Genomic DNA, 21,361 nt, shown 5'->3' with positions numbered 1-21,361 from the left:
TGCATTCTAATAGTCACTATGTGACTTCTTGAACCATGTATTAATTCCTATTGGATGATTTAGCATAATCAATTCACTTAATCATGATTCTATATGATTTTTTGAATCTCTTCAAGCAAGGTGAATTTTCAAGCTAGGTGAACCTAGTAGGAAATCTGTATGGCAACATTTTATTTCTGCATATTTTCACAGGGAGAGAAGGCATAGACTAAAGGCAGTAGTCAGAAGTAAATGTTTCTCCCACACTTATTCTACCAGGCCTAGTATCTAGTTTCTGGGGCTAAAGTTGACTAAATTTTATTAGGTCCCCATTTTGTGGAGAAACTTGCCTTAATATATATTTGTGTGTATTCTAAATATGTCCCAATACAAAAGCACTAACACCCCTACCTGACTTAAAACATGGCTCAAGGCTACTACTTGTCTTTGTTATGGCTCCCTGGGCTTGACATTTGAAGTAGTGATTCCAAGTCAGTGGGTGATTCTAAGGTCTAGATTTGGTGAGAAGTATTAGGAAGTCTGCTTGGTCATTGACCTAAGCCTTAGTTTTCAATCTAGCTTTTTTGTTTTAATCTGCATCTGTCTTCCTTCTCTGTATATATCATAACTGGCTCAGAACTGGGAAAAGGAAAATGGAGTATTGTTAAATGCCTTACCAAGCCACCATAAAATAGCGATCAACTCAAGGCACATCAATAAGAAAGTAGAAAAGATTATATTAACTGGAATTAAAATTTTTTAAAATTCTAAAAATAAAAAAATAAAATTATATAACTTTATTTTAAAAAGAGAAACTGAAATAAGAAAAGCAAAATAAAAACAAAGAATATATTTTTAAAATAACTGTAAGTGATAAGAATGGTACTAGTAATTGCTTTTGGTGGTATTCCTGACAGTCAATTGAAGAGACTGAGTAGACTAAAGTCTAGAATGTTGATCTCTTTCCTCTTTATAATGCTGCCTTTATTCACAGACAAAAAATTAGTATTTGACCATTGATAACACAGAAACATAACTATAAATATACAGATATTGGTCACTAAAGAACTTTATCATGAACAAAGGTAGATTAACTGATGATTTTAACACCCACCTATCAAAAAAGAAAACTTTCATGCATTTTTCAAAGTTAGTATAATTTATTTAGTTCATTGGTGTTTTGATATTGTTTGTTTTGTTTTAATTGTTGTCGTTTTTGTTCATTGGTTCTGGTGAAAGTATCCCAGAAATTATGATTCAGTGGAATTTGAATTGAGGTCCAGGAATTTAAACCTCTACTAAGCTCTTCAGGCAATTTTGATGTGAGTGACCTGTGGAACACTCTTTGAGAAACATGAAGTAAATACCTTTAGAATCCTCCTCTATAAATGGAAATGATTATGCTCACTTCATGGGTTTCTTATGAGATACAAGTGAGGTAATGTACATAAATGCTTACAACAAAGTCTGGAACTTAGTAAGGATTTGACACATGTTAATTCTTCACCCCAGATCCCTTCCTTTCTGTTTTAGAAATTGTTTTCCACTATACAAGAAGGAAAAATGTTGAATATAATTTCCCCCTACTCAATATGACCACAATAAATGCATTCTGGTGTTCAGCTAGATTTATTTCTGGATAGCTTTACTGACTGTTTAAAACTGGTCTACCACCTGCCCCAGGTTAACATCCATTACACTATACTCTAATAAATGAAAATCAAGATGGCTGTCACAATATTTTAATACTGTACCATAATTTGAGCTAACTTGTTTGTCCCTATTTTAAACATGAAATATCACTTGGACTTTAACACTATCTTCCCATGACTTGATCTGTAGGGCTAAAAGTACAGCAATTTCAGTTATTAAAGTAAAACTAATAGAGAAAGTGACCCTGGGAAGACCACCAGTTGGGAGTTCTTTACCCATCAACTCTATAATGATTTTTTTTAAGTAAACTCTACCCCCAACATGGGGCTTAAACTCAGTACCCCAGAGATCCAGTCACATGCTCTACAGACTAAGTCAGCCAGGTGCTCCAACTATAATGATTTTTTTTTTGTTAACCAACCATTTAATACAATCTATGTTAAAGCTAAGTAACAAGAAAAGGTATTTGTGAATCTGTAAAGTTTTGAGGCATCCTCCATTTTTCTTTTTTGACATTTTAAAATATGTTGCAATGAAATAAAACCAATGTCTTTCTTTTCTCAATAAATCTATTTTTAATGGACAATCCTTAAACTCTTTGGGAATTTTTGTTGGGAGAGAAACCCAGTATCTAAAATTTGAAAGTGTGCTCTAAAAGGTAGCAGAGACACCTTCTTCATGGCTATCACCACCTACAAACCCAATGTGGGGGAGGGTTCTCTAGTTTAAAAAAAAAGAAAAGCACTACAAAAATTATTTTATTTATTTGTTTATTTGGAGAGCGAGAGAGAAGGCATGAGCAAGGGTGGGCAGAGATAGAGGGGACAGAATTCCAAGCAGACTCTGCACATACTGCAGAGCTCAATGTGGGGCTTGAACTCTTGAACCGTGAGATCATGACCTGAGCTGAAATCAGATGCTTAACAGACTGAGCCACCCAGGCACCCCTACAAAAATTATTTTAAACGTGGTCACCTAGGTGGCTCTGTCAGTTAAGCATCCGACTCTTGATTTTAGCTCAGGCCAGGATCTCACAGTTTCGTGAGTTTGAGCCCTGCACGGGCTGTGTGTTGACAGTGCCCAGCCTGCTCAGGATTCTCTCTTTCTCCTCCTTTCTCTGCCCCTCCCCCACTCACACTTTCTCTGTCTCTCTCAAAATAAACAAATAAACTTAAAAAAAACACCGAAAAACGTTTTAAATGTATTGTCTTGTATATTGCGTTTCTGACAAAACTAAAAGCAGATGATTCCAGGTAATCCTTTTGCAGATTAAACAATGATCATACAACAGAACCTTGAATCATATTGCCTCAGTATCTCTTATAATTTATATGTAGACCAAGTTCTGAGTAGCACTACTGAAGGGAACAATGTAAAAAGATGGAGGACCCTGAATTTATCCTTGGTGTGTATGTCATTCAACCTTTTTATTAAATGGTCAGTGAGTCAGTAATAATTTTAGGTAAAGAAGATGGGCATGATTTGAAGACTAGCAAAGTATTCTCCATCTACGCTCCCCAAATACCACTCCCTACTCCTCCAAGTGACTCAGAACAAATTTGCTTGCCCTGGAAATTCTTCCCCAAAAGTCCTGGTTAGAAATCAAGATAGGAAAACTTGTGTGAGAAGCCACATAAAAATACTAGCCTATGATTATATGCACACACAGTTTATTCACCACGTTAGTTCTCATCAGTGAGCAGGTGGGTCTGGATGAAAATGGAAGAATAAGAAAGAGGCCATGCAAAAATGCTCTGCTGCACTTCTCTAGAAGGTGTGGATGAGTGGGTTTCCACAACCTGGAGACATCATATGACAGAAGCTAGCAAAGGATCCGAGGATAAGAATTTCATACCAATTTTGCTGTGTAATAAGCCACCCCAAAATGTAGTGGCTTAAAATTTCAAACACTTACTATTTCTTGTGTCTCTTTGGGTTGAGTAGGTGATTCTCATTGGGAGAAAGAGCGTAAACTAAAGGCAGCAGTCAGAGGTAAATGCTTCTCCCACACTTATTCTATGAGGCCTAGCATCCAGCCCCTGGAACTGAAGTGGACTAAGTATTTTTAAAAATTTTTTTAATGTTTATTTATTTTTGAAGGAGCAAACACAGGCATGGTAGGGGCAGAGAGATTGGGAGACACAGAATCTGAAACAGGCTCCAGGCTCTGAGCTGTCAGCCCAGAGCCCCTCGGGGGGCTCAAATCCACAAACTGTGAGATCCTGATCTGAGCCAAAGTCAGATGCTTAACCCACTGAGCCACCCAGTCGCCCAGAAGTGGACTTTTACTTAGGTTCCAATTTTGTATAAAGAGTTGCTTTTACATATATTCATATATATATACATATATATATATAATTTTTTTAATGTTTATTTATTTTTGACAGAGAGAGAGAGAGAGAGGCAGAGAGGGAGACACAGAATCCAAAACAGGCTCCAGGCTCCGACTGAGCTAACAGCAAGAGCTGACACAGGGCTCGAACTCACAAACCAGGAGATGATGACCTGAACAGAAGTCAGATGCTTAACCGACTGAGCCACCCAGGCGCCCTTCAGATATATTCTAAATATGTCCCAGTATAAATGTATGAATGCCGCATCCTTGATTAATCTTTGTTCTGAGATAATTTAATCCATTTAGAGGATTTTGTTTAATTTAGGTTCACTCCAAGACCAATATTTAATCAGCCAAACATTTACAAACTCATATAAGGTGAAAATGCAGATGCCATTCTAAATATTACAAGACCCTGGATTTCTGACTTTACTGTGGCTAGATCTAATAAATTCTTTTCTGCCTCAAGGCAGAATTAGAGAGAACTGGATGAAAGTAGCACAAATATTCATTTTTTCAGTCTATTCTATAGCTATTTATTGTTATACATTTATATAAATTTATTGTTATTATTTATTTTATACTCCAATGTATAAAAGCAAGCAAAAACACCTATCCTCATGGGGCTAAATCACAATTAAATTATAACAGAGGGAAATGACACTACTGATATACCATCATTAAGTCTTGGATTTTATTTTTCCAGAATAGGGATAAATTTCCTATTAATCTGCCCTTTTTCGGTTTTCATTGTGCCCTTAAGCAATAGTGGGGTAAGATTACAGTTGTGCACTGTCCTGGCATCCAGCCTGGCATGCAGACCACCAAATCCAATGGTCTCCAAGTGGGATGAACACACAAGATAATCCAATAGGGAACGGGAGATACATAATTACAATTGGTTTTTATTCCATTGGTTTAAATTTCTACTCTATATATGTTTAATAATGTACATGCCATATTATTTACAAATGTATATACATACAATCTATAAATAAATAAACATATTGGAGGTATGTGGTCCAAATTTTTTTTTACTAAAGTGGTGCAATACAAAAACCATGGCTCTAACAATTTAAAATATAATTAAACTTTAAAAATGAGCAATGATTCTCTCAGAAGTTGGAGACAGATGAGGAAGTTTGATTTTAAAAAGTTGGGGTCCGGGCGCCTAGGTGGTTCAACTTCCAACTCTTGATTTCATCTCAGGTCAAGGTCCCAGGGTGTGGGATCAAGCCCCATGTAGGGCTTGGAGCTGAGCATGGAGCCTGCCTGAGATATTCTCTCTCCTTGGCCCCCGCTTCTCTCCCCTGCTCATGCTCTAAAATAAATAAATAAATAAATAAATAAATAAATAAATAAATAAATAATAAAAATTAAATGTTGGGGTCTACAGATCTATGTATGACTGTGAATTGTAATAATAAATAGCCTTTCTGCCAAACATTCCTTTTTTCCTGGTTGGTTTACTTGACAAGACTACCAATTCAAAGGACACTTTACTGATTATTTCTAGCCAACTGCCTTAAAGCCTAGAATTATGTAGAGTCGCTCAAAGCCAGGTATATTAGGCATCAACAATTTTTTAGTGATATGTAATTTTTCAAAAATTTTTAGAAATTTATCTAATTTTTTAGGTAACTCATACAATTTAATAAATGCTAATGATTAAAAGAACATTAAAAATATGAAAATGTTCAGGGGCGCCTGGATGGCTCAGTAGGTTAAGCATCCAACCCTTGGTTTCAGCTCTTAGGTCATGATCTCACAGTTTGCAAGTTCAAGCCCTGCATCAGGCTCTGTGCTGACAGCATGGAGCCTGCTTAGGATTCTGTCTCCCTCTCTCTCTGCCTCTGCCCTGCTTGCTCTCTATCTCTCTCTTAAATTAAATTAAAAACAATTTTTTTTAATTCTAAAAAGAAAGAGAAAATGTTCAAATAGATAAAATTAGACTAGTATGATGAACTACCTTATACCTATTACCAAGATCAACAGTTACCAAGATTTTGCCAAATTTCCTTCACTGATCCACACTCTTTCATTTGGGTGGGCAGGCTGTCATTTTTTTAACAATGAGTTTTCAAAAAATTGGAAAAAATTTTAAGAGTGCTTTCCATAGAAGTAGCATCAATAACTTGGCATACTTCACTGTTTTTATTAAAAATGTTTTTCAAACTTTTTTAAAATAAAGTTTATGAATTTATTATTTTTGAGAGAGAGAGAGAGAGAGAGAGAGAGAGAGAGAGAGAGAGAACAAGCGGGGGAGGGGCAGAAAGAGAGAGGGAGACACAGAATCCAAGGCAGGTTCCAGGCTCTGAGCTGTCAGCACAGAGCCTGATGTGGGGGGCTTGAACTCAACAACTGCCAGATCATGATCTAAGCTGAAGTCTGAAGCTTATCCTTTCAGGGCCACCCAGGAGCCCCTTTCCTATAGTTTAATATTCTTAAACTATTTTAAAAATTGTTTTAGAACAAGAGAACAAACATGTAAAGAACCTAGTTTTCAGTATTATAACATTCAGCACTTGTAATTCATAAGCAAAAGGACATGATACCTGGGATTTACTTTCATATACTCCAGTCATTTATTTTATTTTTTAAAGATTATTTAAAGCAATCTCCACATCCAACATCCAGTCATTTAAAAAGGCGGGGATGAGACATAACACACTCAAACTGCATTCTGTTATTTTCTAAACGTTTTGCTAATTATTTGCTTGAAAATTTAAAGGGGTGCATTCTTATGCACTAATTAAAAACCAACATTTTTTTCTGGGGCACTTGGCCAGCTCAGTTGGTAGAGTGTGCTACTCTTGATCTCAGGGTTGTGAGTTTGAGCCCAATAGGCATTACTTAAAAATAAACTCTAAAAATTATTTTTTTTCCTGAAACTAATATAATGCTGTATGTTAATTATACTTCAATAAAACAATAAAAATAAAAACCCTTTTTTCACACCCGCTATGTGCCAGGCACTATTGCAAGCATTGGAGATAGAATAGTAAGATAGAGCCTGTTCTCTCTGGGAGTAATTATCAGATATAATTGTAAGAGTAAAGCAACTTATCAACATGGCCTCAGGTAGAAAAATATATTTTTATTTTTATTTATTTATTTGTTTGTTTATTTATTTATTTATTTTTTAATTTTTATTCACTGTTGAGAGAGACAGAGACACAGCATGAGTGGGGTAGGGGCAGAGAGAGAAGGAGACACAGAATCTGAAGCAGGCTCCAGGCTCTAAGCTGTTAGCACAGAGCCTGATGTCGGGCTTGAACCCATGCACCGTAAGATCATGACCTGAGTCAAAGTTGACTGAACCACCCAGGTGCCCCGAAAAACATATTTTCAGAAAGATATCGTCAAGGGCCACACAAAATTAATGTATTCATTTGCCTTTAACTTTCTCTTGTAGCTTTTTATCCTTTCTTAATCATACTAAGATATTCTTTAGCAAGTGCTTAGTTTATCAAAGTTTATTATCTCCCCTTCCTGGCACCTGATATGAAATTATACATTAAATATTATAATGTCCCATTTTTCATTTTTGTGACAGCAGCATGATGCCATGATGATAAATAATTTGAAATCCAAAAAAAATTACCTCTGGATTTGTCTGGGATACCAACTCTAGGTTATGTTTTAATGTGTTTTTTCCATAACAAGTTTATTTTTTAAATGTTTATTTATTTGAGAGAGAGAGTGTGTGTGTGTGTGTGTGTGTGTGCACGAATTGGGGGCAGGGGCAGAGAGAAAGAGAATCCCAAGTAGGCTCCTCACGTCAGCACAAAGCCCTAAAATTCACAAACCATGAGATCATGACCTGAGCTGAAATCAGGAGTCGGAAGCTTAACCCACTGAGCCACCTATGTGCCCTTGTTTTAAAGTTTTAATTTTTATTTTATTTGCAATTCTTCTCAGGACTTCACACAGGTATTACATAAATATACCTAAAGTCTAATAAAGCACCTAAAAAACACAGTTATTAAAAGAAAATAAAGCCCATTCTACAAATGCATCATTTGGAAGCTCTATTTATAAATTAAAAATTGCCATAATGCTTTTAAGTCAAAGTATATCATATTTCAGATGGTGATATATAATTAGTGTTTTGCATTTCTAGTGATCAATGTCTACATCCTTTTCCACTAAGTTATATTTGGAATATAGTGTAAAGTATACAGCATTATAACAAATCCATTGCAATTGATTGATACAATGGTTATAACTAAGAATTGTATCTAAAAGAATCCTCTGTACTAGTCAGTAATGTAAGAAATACTTTCTGTACTTGCTAATGAAAAAGCATCTTTGAAGTCAGTCACATTCTACACAGACTCAATGGAAAGTCAGGCAGCCATTTAGGGAATTTGCCAAAAGTAGTCATTCTGCAAAATTCTTGGGAGGGGGTTGTCACAATGGGCTTTTGCTTCTGCTCAGTTTGTCTGCACTTATATCATCCCCAAGCCAGAAACATTTTCTCTAGACCTTGGTTATCCCTGACTGATGAACCGGCTTGCTGCTGCCCAGCATCAGGAGAGAGAACCCGTAACATAACCCTAGCACTGGAAAAGATCAAAATTCAAAGTTTTGAAGAAAGGTTTCTACTGAACCCCTATTGCTTTCGCATCACTTTAAAGTAAAAAAAAAAAAATGGTTAAGTTAAATCATGTAAGTCAGGGACTGTCTGTAGTCTATATAGGATCAGACCAGATCACAGATCAGAGGCTACGTGTCAGACAGTGGTCGACCAGGACTATTTGGTTCTGAGAGTATGAAGAGAAACTTTGCCAAGAAAGCACTGTGAAGTCATGAAGTAGAAAACAGTAGGAGAGAAGGCAGTGACGTTTTGGGAAGATACAAAAAAAATGCATATGTCAGTATTTAGGGCCACAGATCTCTTGGTACTTTGTGAGATAATTAATGTTTGCATTCAATTTGAGGTTGAGTAGTTACTGTTTCCGTAAAGTACAATATGGAGTAGTTGACAATAGGTTCCCCAAACTTCTGACACGATGTAGGACACTCAGTGGATCCTGAGATACATACAATGACCACTTGGAACTGCACAGTTAGTAATTTGCTATTATGTGGAACCTCCAGAGCGTTTCTTAACAAAGCGGAAAACAACCCCGGCTGAGGACACGATTTGATACCTTTTAACGGTTTCGCTCCCGCCTCCCTCCAGGCGCACCCCACGGACCGCCAGCTAAGGCTCTTCCAGGATCAGACGCTGCGCGCTGTGGGATCAGAGTGGCAGGCCCAGTCACTGGAAGCCTTCATGGGAGCAGCAGGCGGCGGCGACCAGCGCGCCCACACCCCGAGCGGGGACGCGCCCTCGAGACGGTAGGAGGTGGCGCGCGTCCCCCGAGGCCCGCGAGGAAAGCTCCACCACCGTGGTGCACGCACGCCGGGCCCGAGAATGAATGGAAAGTTCAATCTCGCGCGCTAGGCGCGGGCAGCCAATGACGCGGCCGGGAGAGGCGGCGGGCAGGTGTGCGCGTGCCGCCGCCTGACGCAGGGCTCGAGCCGAGCAGCCTGCCGCCGCCGCCGCCGCCGCCGCCGCGCCCCGCGGCCCCCCTCCACCCCCAGCCCGGCCCCCTCCTTCCCAAGCCCCGCCACCCGCCGGGCTGCGGCGGCGGAGCGGCGGTGACAGCAGATTCAGCGCCCGGCAGCCGAGCGCCGCCTTTGCTCTCCGGCCCCTTCGCGCCCACCCCCCCCCCCCCGCCCCGCCCCGCCTCCGGCTCACAATGTGCTGACCCCTCCCGGCCCCGCCGCGCGCGTCCCGGGTCTCCGGTCGCCGCGCTCCCTCAGGAAGTGACAGACTCCAGGCCCCTTCCTCCGCCCCGTCCCCCCGGACTGAACGCCACACACGTACTCACACCTCTACCCCGCTCACACCCGGGCTAGCGACGCGACCATGAGGCCCCGGAGGTAAGCAGCGCGCCCCGCGGCCGGGCGAGCGCGAGTGTGGCCGGGGTTGCGCGCGGGTGCGGACGCCGCTCGCGGCCCCGGGTCTGGCACGTGAGCAACGTCGAGGGGAGCTAGGTGCCGAGGAGCAGGAAGAAAGGAGGAGGCGCGAGCGCCTGGGAGGGGAAAGGACAGGGCAAGGTGGGGAAGTGACAGGTCTCGCAGCAAGTTGTCGTGCGGGAGCTGAAGCCGCGTCCTTCCTTCGCCGGCCCTGATTTATTGCCCCAGTGTTACCACTGAGATGCGGGCGGTCGATGTACTTCCGGGTTCACACCTTTCTCTCCCCGCTCGGTGCCGCTGGGTCGGCGCTCGGTGCGGGCGCTGCGTCGCCAGCGTGGTCGCCCGGCCTCTCCGCCGCGGTCGCCGCCCGGCGGTCGGAGCCGGCTGGAAGCGGGAGGGCCGGGCGGGGAGGGGGAGCGGGCGACTCGGGGTCGCAACGGTACGGCGCCGGCTGCGGTACCGGCGGTCGGTTCGCGCGGCCGGAGCTGGCGCCTCGGACACGCGGGGCCGCACCAGCAGAGGGCGTCCGCACCTGCCCTTCCCGCACTCCGCCAGCGGAGCTGCTTTGTAGCGGGCAGGCGTCGGGGATCCTTTTTGCTTCGGTATCGGTGGTGTAAATTCATGAATTAAAACTAAGAGTTTGAGGAGAACGGAGAAAAACGCACTTGGATTTAGGTTGCTTTTGAAAAGAAAAAAAGAAGCGATGCATTCGCAGGAGCATTAACCGACTGCTGACTGGAACATCGGAAGCGGGTGCATTACGAGGATTTGTACTCCAAAACTTTTTTTTTTTTTTAATTGCACGTTGGTAAACATTGAATGTTTTCGAGTAACATCTTACAGTATGTATTTAGTGTCCTCATTGCGGAAATTTCTTAAATGTAAGTAATAGTCCGCCATTTTGAATTGTTTCATGTAACACAGACTGAAATCTTAGGTTCCTGTGTTTCCTTGAGTTCCTTTCTGTTCTTTCTGTGGATTTGTTTTCATCCATAGGTTTTTAAGGTTACCAGGTATTATTACAGTTCTCCAGTGAAGGTTTTTATGTCTACAGTTGTTAACGCAAGGGAAAAATGAATTATATTTGTTTTATTGTTTTTTTATTTCTTAGTCACAAACATTGTGGAAGTTAAAATTATACGTGGAAACTAATATTACAATGAATTTAAAACATTTTACAATGTTGTTGGAAAATGTGACTTTTAGGAAATTTTACTCTGATCAAAGAAAAAAAAATCCTCCTCTTTGCCTTCTTTGTCCAGATTATTACCAGAGTTTTACCTAGGTGATGACGCAAAAATGCTTTTTGAAATTCATTTGTTGTTAAAACAAATTTTTAAGTCCAACCATAGATTATGGCACATCACAATTTTATAAAAGATTTCAGGGAAACATTACAATTTAAAATTAAATTCTTGGAAATGTATGCCAGTTTATGTAATTTTCAAAATATTTGTGATGAAATTTATGCCCTTTTTTTTCTGCAGTGGACTTGCACGTATTTGATAGAGGAGTCATACTATAAGTTAAAAACAGAACATATAATAATGTTCCATGTAGATTAATAATTAGACCCTTGTCCATTTGGGGAGAAGTCTTGCTTCCCAAATTCTTTATCATCTCTGAAAGTATGAGATAGGACAATACAGCATGCCTAGATTTACTAAACACCTTCAGGAATTAAAATCACACAGGCCTCTTTCTAGTACTTGGGAGGGATACTACAAATGAACAAAATGCTTTGAGTTTTCTATTTTATAAATAGGATCAGCTAATCATTGCTTGATAGGAAAATGTCAAGCACTTAAGTATCTGGATCAGCTTGTAATGAATGTTGGTTATAAGAACTGTGTACAGGTGCTTCTCTATTAACAGATCTGAAACCTAATGATTCAAGGATCAGTTCTTACTAATCCTTGTCCAGTTGTTGTATCTTATTGTATGTCTGTGCCAAACATTTTCAGAAACAATGAAAAATTTATTGTGAAATTAATCAGGATTTAAATTAAAAAATCTGTTATGAGGGAAAATACAGTTAACTATACTTTGTAAGTGAAACAGATCGAGTGTTAATGTGGCAGGATTCAAAGTCAGTCTTCAGAATGCCTTATTTTAAAGTGTGTTGCACATGTAAATTCCAGAAAACACCAGGATTTTAGTAAACACAGTGGATTTATTTAAAGTGTTTTTCCCCCTATTCACTCTGAAGAAAGAGAAGATTAAACAGGTCCTACCTGTCTGATAGTCTGCTATCTGATCATGTAACTCTTTTTGGTATTTATAACACACTGCTATCGAAATTTACAAACCATGATTAAAGGGAAAAAAATTTGTTACTAAATTAAACATATATGCATAACAGTCCTCAGGTTTAAGATTGATGTCTCTTTAAAATGATTAAAGTGCTGTTCATAACTATCAAATTTGGTGACTATATTAGAAAGCCCCAGTCAGAAAATGATCTATAAACATTTATCTTGATCCATAGTTGAGTTGATTTTTAAAAAAATGGGAAGTGGAGATTCACACATGGAACAATTTAGAAGTATTTCAAGCTATTGATTATGAAAGAGACACTGCAAAATTTGGGTCACCTAAGGAGTTTTCTTATTTGATAATTTTTAATGGAATCTTATTTCCTCTTAAAATTCTGTAAGTCCACAAATGCCCAAAGTTTTAATGTTTAAATGCTTAGAACCTGTACTTAATTTTCTTGCCTTTTAAAAAGAACTGTATTTTCTTTACAAATAAGTACTGTTGTTGATGAACCACAAGAGAAAAAATAATTTTTAGCTTGCCACTGAGAACAATGAAAATTCTTTACATTAAAAAACTTAGGATTGATTCATTTGAACATATCTAGGAATATATGAAATCTAGAATCACGTTGGTTTGAGAAACTTGTCTGCTGTGTACGTGTGTACTGTGTTGTAGTTCTTGGACACAATGACTCTCTATAAAGTCGCTGACCATAGTGCTGAACCAAGACAGCCATATTGGTCACTGCTGAATCTGCCTGAAACCTGTACACAGAAATTATGTAAAGGTTTAAGTAGCATCATCACTGTAGGAAATGTATATATTATATTTCACATATACTTTTTTATGTATTCTCTTTACTCAGCTGCAATTGAAATGAGCCAGAAATTGTGATAGAGAAGTGTTATTTCTAAAGTATATTAATTTACTGTATAAAATTGATTTTGAATAATGTCAGTAAAATCAATGGGATCAATGCTAGAGGTTTTCCCTTTCTTTGAAAGCTGCCACTTGCAGATGAAGACAAGATTTTAAAACCAATTTAAGCAGCCAATGATTTCTCTCCAAAACTACACTTATAGTTGATACCACTGTAACTTTGAGTAGGAACTTGATATTTACCATTTTTATTCAGGTTTATATTCTGGCACTATCAAAATCAACATCAAAACATATTATTGGAATTAATAAAGGTAGAAATCACTCATAAAATACATTCTTGGAAACAATAATAATATAAGCAATTTCTAGGTAAAGAGAAAATATAAAATTTGAAATGATAATGATCTTGATTTAGCACTTTGAAGAAATTTTCTATTGTTTGAAGCAGAATGAGCACCAGGGTGTCATTGCTTATAATATTACTATATTCTACATTATATGAAATGAACACTGCTGTGAAACTATTGTAGAAATTACCTGGAAAGGAAAATGTTGTAATACATTTAATATTTCAGTGAAAAGTACTATTTTAGGCATAGAACTTTGACATTATTTTCCTAAAAATAGAATGGGTCAATATGCAGGATCATTAAATTAAGGGTCAAAGGTGACAAACCAGGACAAAGGGCATGCAGCTCATTTTCAAGTAATCAGTTTCTAGTTTTTTCATGGCCGAACAAAAGCTTAATTATATAGAAAAAAGGACTTAGTGTTGAGTTACCAGTTCTAATGGCGGAAAAACATGTTTTAAATTTGTTACATATTTCAAATCACTATTTCTTATTTGTGAATGCAAGAGCCAAAGGCTACTTTTATATTTTTTGAACAATTCTTTTATGTAACATTTTTTTCAAACTCTGTGTTTCAACAAAAATATTTAGTATACTGTATAGGCTGAAAACACACTTTTTTTTACAATTTTAAAATTTTGAAAAAATTATAAATTTTATCTTTTTTCTTTAGTCTCTTGGTAAATCTCCTCTGCTAATTTCAATCCTATTATTTTTATTTAGTATTACATTTATTACACTATTAGATCACTGGCAGTGATGTAAGGGTGAGCAGCCTCTAAAACATTTCTCAATCTTTATTACATTAAAATGTTTATTGAAAGTATTTCAAATGCACCAAAAGTTCTCATTAGGTTGTTAATCTCTTGTGATATAAATTTTTAACATATTAATGTTGTATATTAAAACTCAGAATGTATTATCAAATAAAATTGTCTTGTTAACACTGTAATTAACTAGTGGTATTCAGCTTTATTTAGAGTCATTTTTGTTTATCATATTAAGAAGCTACTCTGAAGTTTTCATCTTACAGTTTTGGTGGGCCTTCAAAGTGTATGTGATTAGCTTCAATAAGACAGGAATTTTGCCATTATTTTGACTTCTTCAAACCACTGTTGTTTTCATTTTTCTTTCATTCAGTGCAACCTCAACAGGGACTCACCTATGAGCTTTATTATGTAAAACTGTTGTTTCTTATGGTGAAAAATACAGTTTGCAATGGCAAAACCAACTGCTGTGCCTTCATTGTGTTACTACATTCATGTTCAAGTTAAAGAATTGTTTACCAAATAACATTTGTGCCTACATCAGTGCCTTTAAACAATCTTGACAGTTTGCCAGTTGACTTAAATTATTATTCATTGAAATTTTTTAATTTTCTGGAATAGAATTTTTTTACTGTATTGTATTTGAAGAGAATGCTAGAATTTCTCATATCTTATGTGAAACCAATAAAATTGTAATTTGTAAAGTGGTTGAGAAAGTTAAATTCATCTCTGTGTTTCAGCTGTATTATAAATATTAACCTCTCATGTTAAGGGTTCACATAATGTATTATAAATAAAAAAATGATGTATTATAAATTACTTCATAAATATAAAAATACAATTTAAAATGTTTTTCCTAAAGTAATATAAATTTTTTCATTCTCTCAAGATAACGTTCTAAATATTCTAGTAAATGCAAAGTTTCCTGTATTAACATTCCAATACCTATGGTTTTTCAACTGTATAAAGTCACATGTAAATATTTGTTTTACTTTAAAGTAGATTGTTTTCTTTAACTTCTTGTCTCTACATGTAGTTAAGAATATAGCATTTTCAGTTTTATCTATAATTAGAGTAGGATTTTCAGTTAAATTACAAAATGATTTCTTCTGATTTTGCTTAGGCAGCATTTGAATTTAGTCTATTGACTTAATTTGCAAAAAATAATTATAATGAAGGGTTTTAATATATATTAATGTTCCTTTAGAGGACAGAGTAAGAAAACATTTTCATAAAGCACACACATTCACTTCAATGTTGAACTTCTACATCTAATATTTTATTTCATATATGTATATGTTGTATTTAAGTTATAGCAAATGTAATAAGTATCTTGCTTTAGGTTTTACTCTGATATTTGTGTACTGTGTTTGCTATATGATCTTAAGTAGTCACTTGAAACTTTTTCTCTCATATATTCTAAGAAAGAAAAGTCATATTGTTGCCTATTTTGCTTTCCAAAAGATGTATTTAGTTCAATGATAATTGAGACATATTGTAAATAGACTAATTTGTGTTGTAAACTGTAAAGTGAGTAATTTAGTAAACTATAGTGTACTCTACATTTACATTATCTTAGAAAATACTAATAGGAGAAACAATTTGTTATTTAAATATCTTTTTAAATGTTGAGAAATTGTAGTAATGAGAATAATGACATAATTTTCCTTTTGTGATAGTGAATGTTTTTTATTGCTAAATTACTTTTTGCCACCTTAAAGTAGCTTATTTTTTAGAGGTAAAAGCTAACATGTAAATTGAATTGAAATAAAGTTCTGAATAACATGTAGTAGCATTTTATTTTTATTTATTACTACTCAATTCTTTGGGCTTAAGAACTTGGCAATTTTTAAAGAAATTACAGCGTATAATGCAGAATAGTAAACACTTTATTTTACATTGAATAGTTACAATAGTGGACTAACAGCAATATGGAAAGTAGTTAAGAATATGGTTACATATTTTAACAGGAGGAAATATGAAATCTAAGAGTGTAGTGAATAGAGTTTATAAGTTAAGTAATTTTATAATCGTGTACATTGAAAATAAAATTATTGAAATCACTTTACATGTACATTTACATTTGCAGCAGTCAAATAATTAATTGCCTATCACATTCTCTTTTATAAAAATATGGTTTTAAGAAAATTTTGTATACAAGTCCACTTAATTCATAAAAGGCATCCTAGGAATAGTCAGCCAGGGTTCAGAAATTCATTAAGTCATTGGTTCATTAAAAACTATGTATTGAGCACTAAAGAATGCTAAGATCACAATGATGAGATAAATATATGCAATCCCCTCCACCCCCCACCACCATAGAGCATAGCATCAAGTTGGGATAGGGACCATTTTCATGGGTTATTACAGTCATAATTTTGGTATGGTATTATATGGAGAGGCATTATACTCGGTATGGAACAATAAGCAAAGGAGATCTAAGCGGAAATTTAAATGATGAATAGGGATTGTTCTAGTGAAGGGGCAGAAAACCTTACTTTACGATGTCACAGTTTTAATTAGATTTTTGTTTTCTAAAATTTACTAAAAATTAAGGTATCAAGTGAAAATACCCATGTATAAAATTACAAAAAGCTGTTTTTGGAGTATCCATGCATTTAAAGGCTTATTTTTTATTTTTTATCATTACTTCATGTCAAAATACAGTCACCTATAGTAATGATATGAACATATAATATTTACCTATCTCATTCCTAAAATAGTAATCATTGGGTAGATAGATTTTAATAACCATATTTAAACTTAATTCTACTTTCTTTACCTAGTCTTGCTTTTGGAAAGTTTTAAACTGTTACTTAGCATCAATGAAATACATTAATGTCTATCAAACAATTCTATCTTTTTATTTGAAAGGGATGATAATATTAAAACTGTCAGTAACCGAAAAACATCATATGGTAAGTTTGGATAGTGAAAAATCTGAACATCTTTATCACTCAAATTTATAGTGTATTTAGTAGCTAGCTTTCTTACACCATTTGATTTTCACTTTTTTGAGTCTACTGCTTATAATAATTTATATGAATTATTTGAAAAAAGTTTTTGACAAATCCCTATTGACTGTTTTTATGTTGGTTTGAACTTCTCCATAACTATAAGCAGATAGAGAGGATTAAGCATAGGCTGGGGCTACTAGAATAGGAAAACATGAGCTAGGGTTTTGCTGAAGTTTATATCTAATATTTAAATGCATGTCCACATCAACCAAATGTACAAAATAAAACAATATAGACTCAATATAAAGGACAGCTCTATTTCAGTAAGTTTTAATGAATTTTATTAACTTTAGGGTCTGTCATTGTCTTCTAGTTGTAAACACAGGATAAATGAAGGATTTAATGCATAGAGGTTCACGTGCCTTTTGTTGACAATATTCCTCTATTCTTTTCAAATTGTACTCAGTGGGATTGTCATCCTTTGTAGGAAGAATCTTGGGTCACCATTCAGTAGAACTTTACACTTGGAAAAGTCTCCATTTCATTTTGAGAAGACAATTAGATTGCACCTCAAAGAATTTACACATTATGTTTTATTTTTCGTGAGTTGATACAGTAGATTGAGCGTGTAAAACTTAGTTAAGGGAAGAAAGACAACCCTGGGTGGTAGCAGGTGAGTGGATGCATGTTCAAACTAATCTATTTTTCCAAACCTCAATAATTCTGAACCCAGGATAAAAATAATTCAGTTGCCAGCAGGAGTTTCTCTTCTAATTGCTATACTTCATTACTGGACAACCTCTTTATTGCAAGTTTTATTGTGTCATGACATCTGCCCATGGATATATTAGAAACATCAGTACTTCTTCATAGTTTTGAAACAAGAACTGTTTTTGCTTTTTAAAATGTAGGTTCATACATGTTAGATACTGTTAATTAAATATACTTAATAATTAAGTGTACTACTATTAATTTTTTTCTCACAAAGCATTTGAATGTAATGGACCCAATATGAGTGGTATAGAACCACAATTAGAATCACACAATTTATCTTCTAAAATCTATCTGAAGAGAGTTGTCAGTTAAGTTCATCAATAAAATATTGTGTGTTAGGTTGATTTTTAACTGTGGTTTTAAAAAATGGGATTTTGGAATTACAGTGTAAAATTAAGCTTTAAAAATTTTTTAAACTGTATTGTTCATGAAATTGGCTCATGAACAATGAAGAGTAATCTTAATGGTCTTGTGTAAAATGTTTTTTTAAACAAATGTCCTTTAATAGGAATGAAAGTCGAGTTTATGCCAATTGGTTATATGATTTTGCTAGGTGAGTCTTAAATTGTTAAAAAAAAAAAAAAAAGTTTACAGGTCACTTCACAGAGCCAAACACCTAGGCATTTTATTGCTTTCTAATAAGCCGTTAAACTGAAGAAGAGGCAATTAAATAGGCAATTAATGTAGTACTTACTTGAGCTCTCTGATTTTAGGTTCTTCAGAAGACGATGAGGTCATTCAACCAGGTTTCATCAGCCCCAGGTTAGTCTGTACTTCCCCCCCCCCCCAATTAAATATTTAACTTGACTAATGTTTTAAAAAGATTACTGGAGACATATAAGAAAACTTGACAGCCTGCATCAATTCTCCACTTTGGCAAGATGGGCACCATATCCTACTGTACTCCAGATGATTTCATCTATAAACTGATATTCCCATCAGAATGGCATGGATGAAGTAGTCTAACTCCTTTTCCTTCTGATTGTTAAACATTTTTCAGGGAATTTTCTTAATTTAGGAAGCTCCATTTATTTTGCTTCTCATGAACATGTACCAAATTTGTTCCTCATTATACTGCAAAAATAAATCACTTGAACTTTCAATAGTTTAAACCTACACTGTAAAAAACATATATCCTTTTGTTTACTTAGGTGTACTGTAAAACCTGTACTTTTGGTATATATTTTCTTGTATTACTGAAATTAACTGAAAATTTACAATACTTTTCAGTAACAATTCTATTTGATAATCTAGTATTTTAGCTTCTGCTCTGATGAATTTAGTGTCTTGGATCTACTTTTGATTAATACTGTTTTGAAAACACATTTAAGAGCTATAATATGACAAAGTTTGTGAGCATTCATAAGAACAAATGAAAAGATGTTATTCTGTTATTAAGCTTATTAAATATAGGACTGTAGGTAGCAAGAGGAATTAGTAGGGATCAAATTTTTAATGAGGAAGCCACTGAGAGGCTTTGCCATTTGACAAACACTTTGCTTTTTTCTAGAGTGAATCCTTTGACATGGAGATGATGCTCTTAATGAGTATCATGAAAAAGAAGATTCTGGAAAGTTACTACAATACTTTATTTTACCACCCAGTTGCCCCTTACTATTGATTATGTTTTTTTCTCCAGGGGCAGATGGGAGGCAGTCCAGAGACCTTTTTCTTTTCTGTTGGGAAATAATGTTAACACCAATGTGTTAAGTGACTGCAGTAAAGTTTCATGTCTGTGTTTCCTTGTGATTAAAAAAGGGCTGGCCAGGGAGAGATTCCACTTTGACCAAAAGAAAGGTTATTTCCAGATATTACATGGAAACTGAAAGATTTGAACATTGACTGGTTGGTCTCACTTTGCAGATGAGGAAGCTGAGACTCAGAGAAGCTCAATGACTGGCCTAAGGTCATAAAGTCATTAATATGGGACCAGAACTCTGGCCTCAGTTTTCTTTTTTTCCCTCCTCTTTTTTTTTTTTTTGTTTTAAAATTGTATTTATTTCAAGTATTCTCTCTACACCCAATGTGGGGCTCAAACTCACAACCTTAAGATCAAGAGTTACATGCTGTAACTGTTCTAACCGACCGAGCCAGCCAGGTGCCTGTAGCCTCCAGTTAGATGTTTTCTTCTCCACAGATTTGCTTCCCACACAGGCATCTTTAAAACCTGAAGATGTCTTCTCACTTGCCTAATCTTTTACTCCTGGTCTTCTTTTCCTTCTCATTTTCCATCTCCCTGTCCTCTTCTCTCAGATAAGCCCAAAGTGATGATATTAAGAGAAATAACTTGGAAACAGTCCACACTCTTATTTCAGTTGATTATTTGCTTTAATGAGATTAAGATTTAAAGAATAAACTTTGATTCATTGCTTTGGGAGACAGGGAAGGAATTGTATGTTTATGTTATTTAGTGTCATTTCTACAGACAGAATATTCACTGCAAAAGTATCTTTACATTATGGAGACTACATGTTTAAGTTGTACAGGTGAAAAATATGAACTTATTTTTAAAATAAAACATGAAACTTCTTTTTGTGCTGTTTTGGGCAAAATAATGTAATGCTTATTACTGAATGATTTTTCTAACCCAATTGCTGTTCCATTTGAAATCATATAAGGAAATATTGAGCACGTTTCAGAAAATATTTGTTAGGAGTAACAAAAAAAATTATATCTCTCCTTTTCGTTGGGAGAGAAGTATGTTAACAGAGTAGGGCTTTTTTTTTTTTTCTATTCGTTTTTTTTTTTTAAACGAAACTTTCTACAAAATGGTCTTAAAATACCCCTTTCTGAATTTAATTGTATTGCTTTGAATACTTTGCTGAAACATAACTGACCAAAAAGAAAGAAAGTTGCTTGTTTTTGAAACATGAAGGTAATTTGGAAAACTTAAAATTTATGCTAATCGGTTCCTGTTTTTCCATAATTTAATCATACCTGGGGAAATGTGTTAAGGTATTTAAGGCAAAAGTTTAAGAGAGTTTTACAGCTGTGTAAAAGTTCTCAAATTGGAACAATTGTGTTTAAGCCAGAGCATTTTGCTTCCAGATAAGGAAATTAAATGAGAACGGAATTTTGCTTTTTGGAAACAAAAACAAAATACCCCCCCAATTCTGAAGTGCCTCTACTATAAGACCAGCGCACCCAGGCGAGTACTCTTTCATTTGACTCCGTATTATAAGAATTTGAGGAAAAGTTATTTGCCAGCAATGCCAGTGGTTTGCTGAAACGCAGCGGGTGGGAGGGATGGGGAACACTTTGCCCGACGTGTGGGTCCGCAGTTTTTGAGCAGGAAACCTCACCCCGGGGCCAGAGAGCCGCTTCCCTAAAATCCTCCGCGGTCGCCGCTCCACCTCCTTCCCCGCGGAATTCTTTTCCCGATCCTCTAAAGGCGCATTGCCACGTTTTCCTGGCTTCCCGAAAGGACGGCGCCAG

At 36.1% G+C, this 21,361-nt stretch overlaps 1 long non-coding RNA gene across 1 annotated transcript; it reads left to right on the top strand.

Annotated features, from left to right (window-relative positions):
* Positions 1–9,738: 9,738 nt before the first annotated feature.
* LOC128315565 (uncharacterized) lies at positions 9,739–21,079 on the top strand. Its single transcript, XR_008298434.1, has 3 exons — positions 9,739–9,901; positions 18,640–18,688; positions 20,975–21,079. It is a non-coding gene; the product is annotated as an uncharacterized LOC128315565 (long non-coding RNA).
* Positions 21,080–21,361: the final 282 nt, after the last annotated feature.

This window comes from Acinonyx jubatus, chromosome B2 (genome assembly GCF_027475565.1).
Source record: "Acinonyx jubatus isolate Ajub_Pintada_27869175 chromosome B2, VMU_Ajub_asm_v1.0, whole genome shotgun sequence".
Lineage (NCBI taxonomy): Eukaryota > Metazoa > Chordata > Mammalia > Carnivora > Felidae > Acinonyx > Acinonyx jubatus.
The sequence above is the reverse complement of the archived record's forward strand: the minus strand, read 5'-3'. Positions and strand labels throughout refer to the sequence as shown.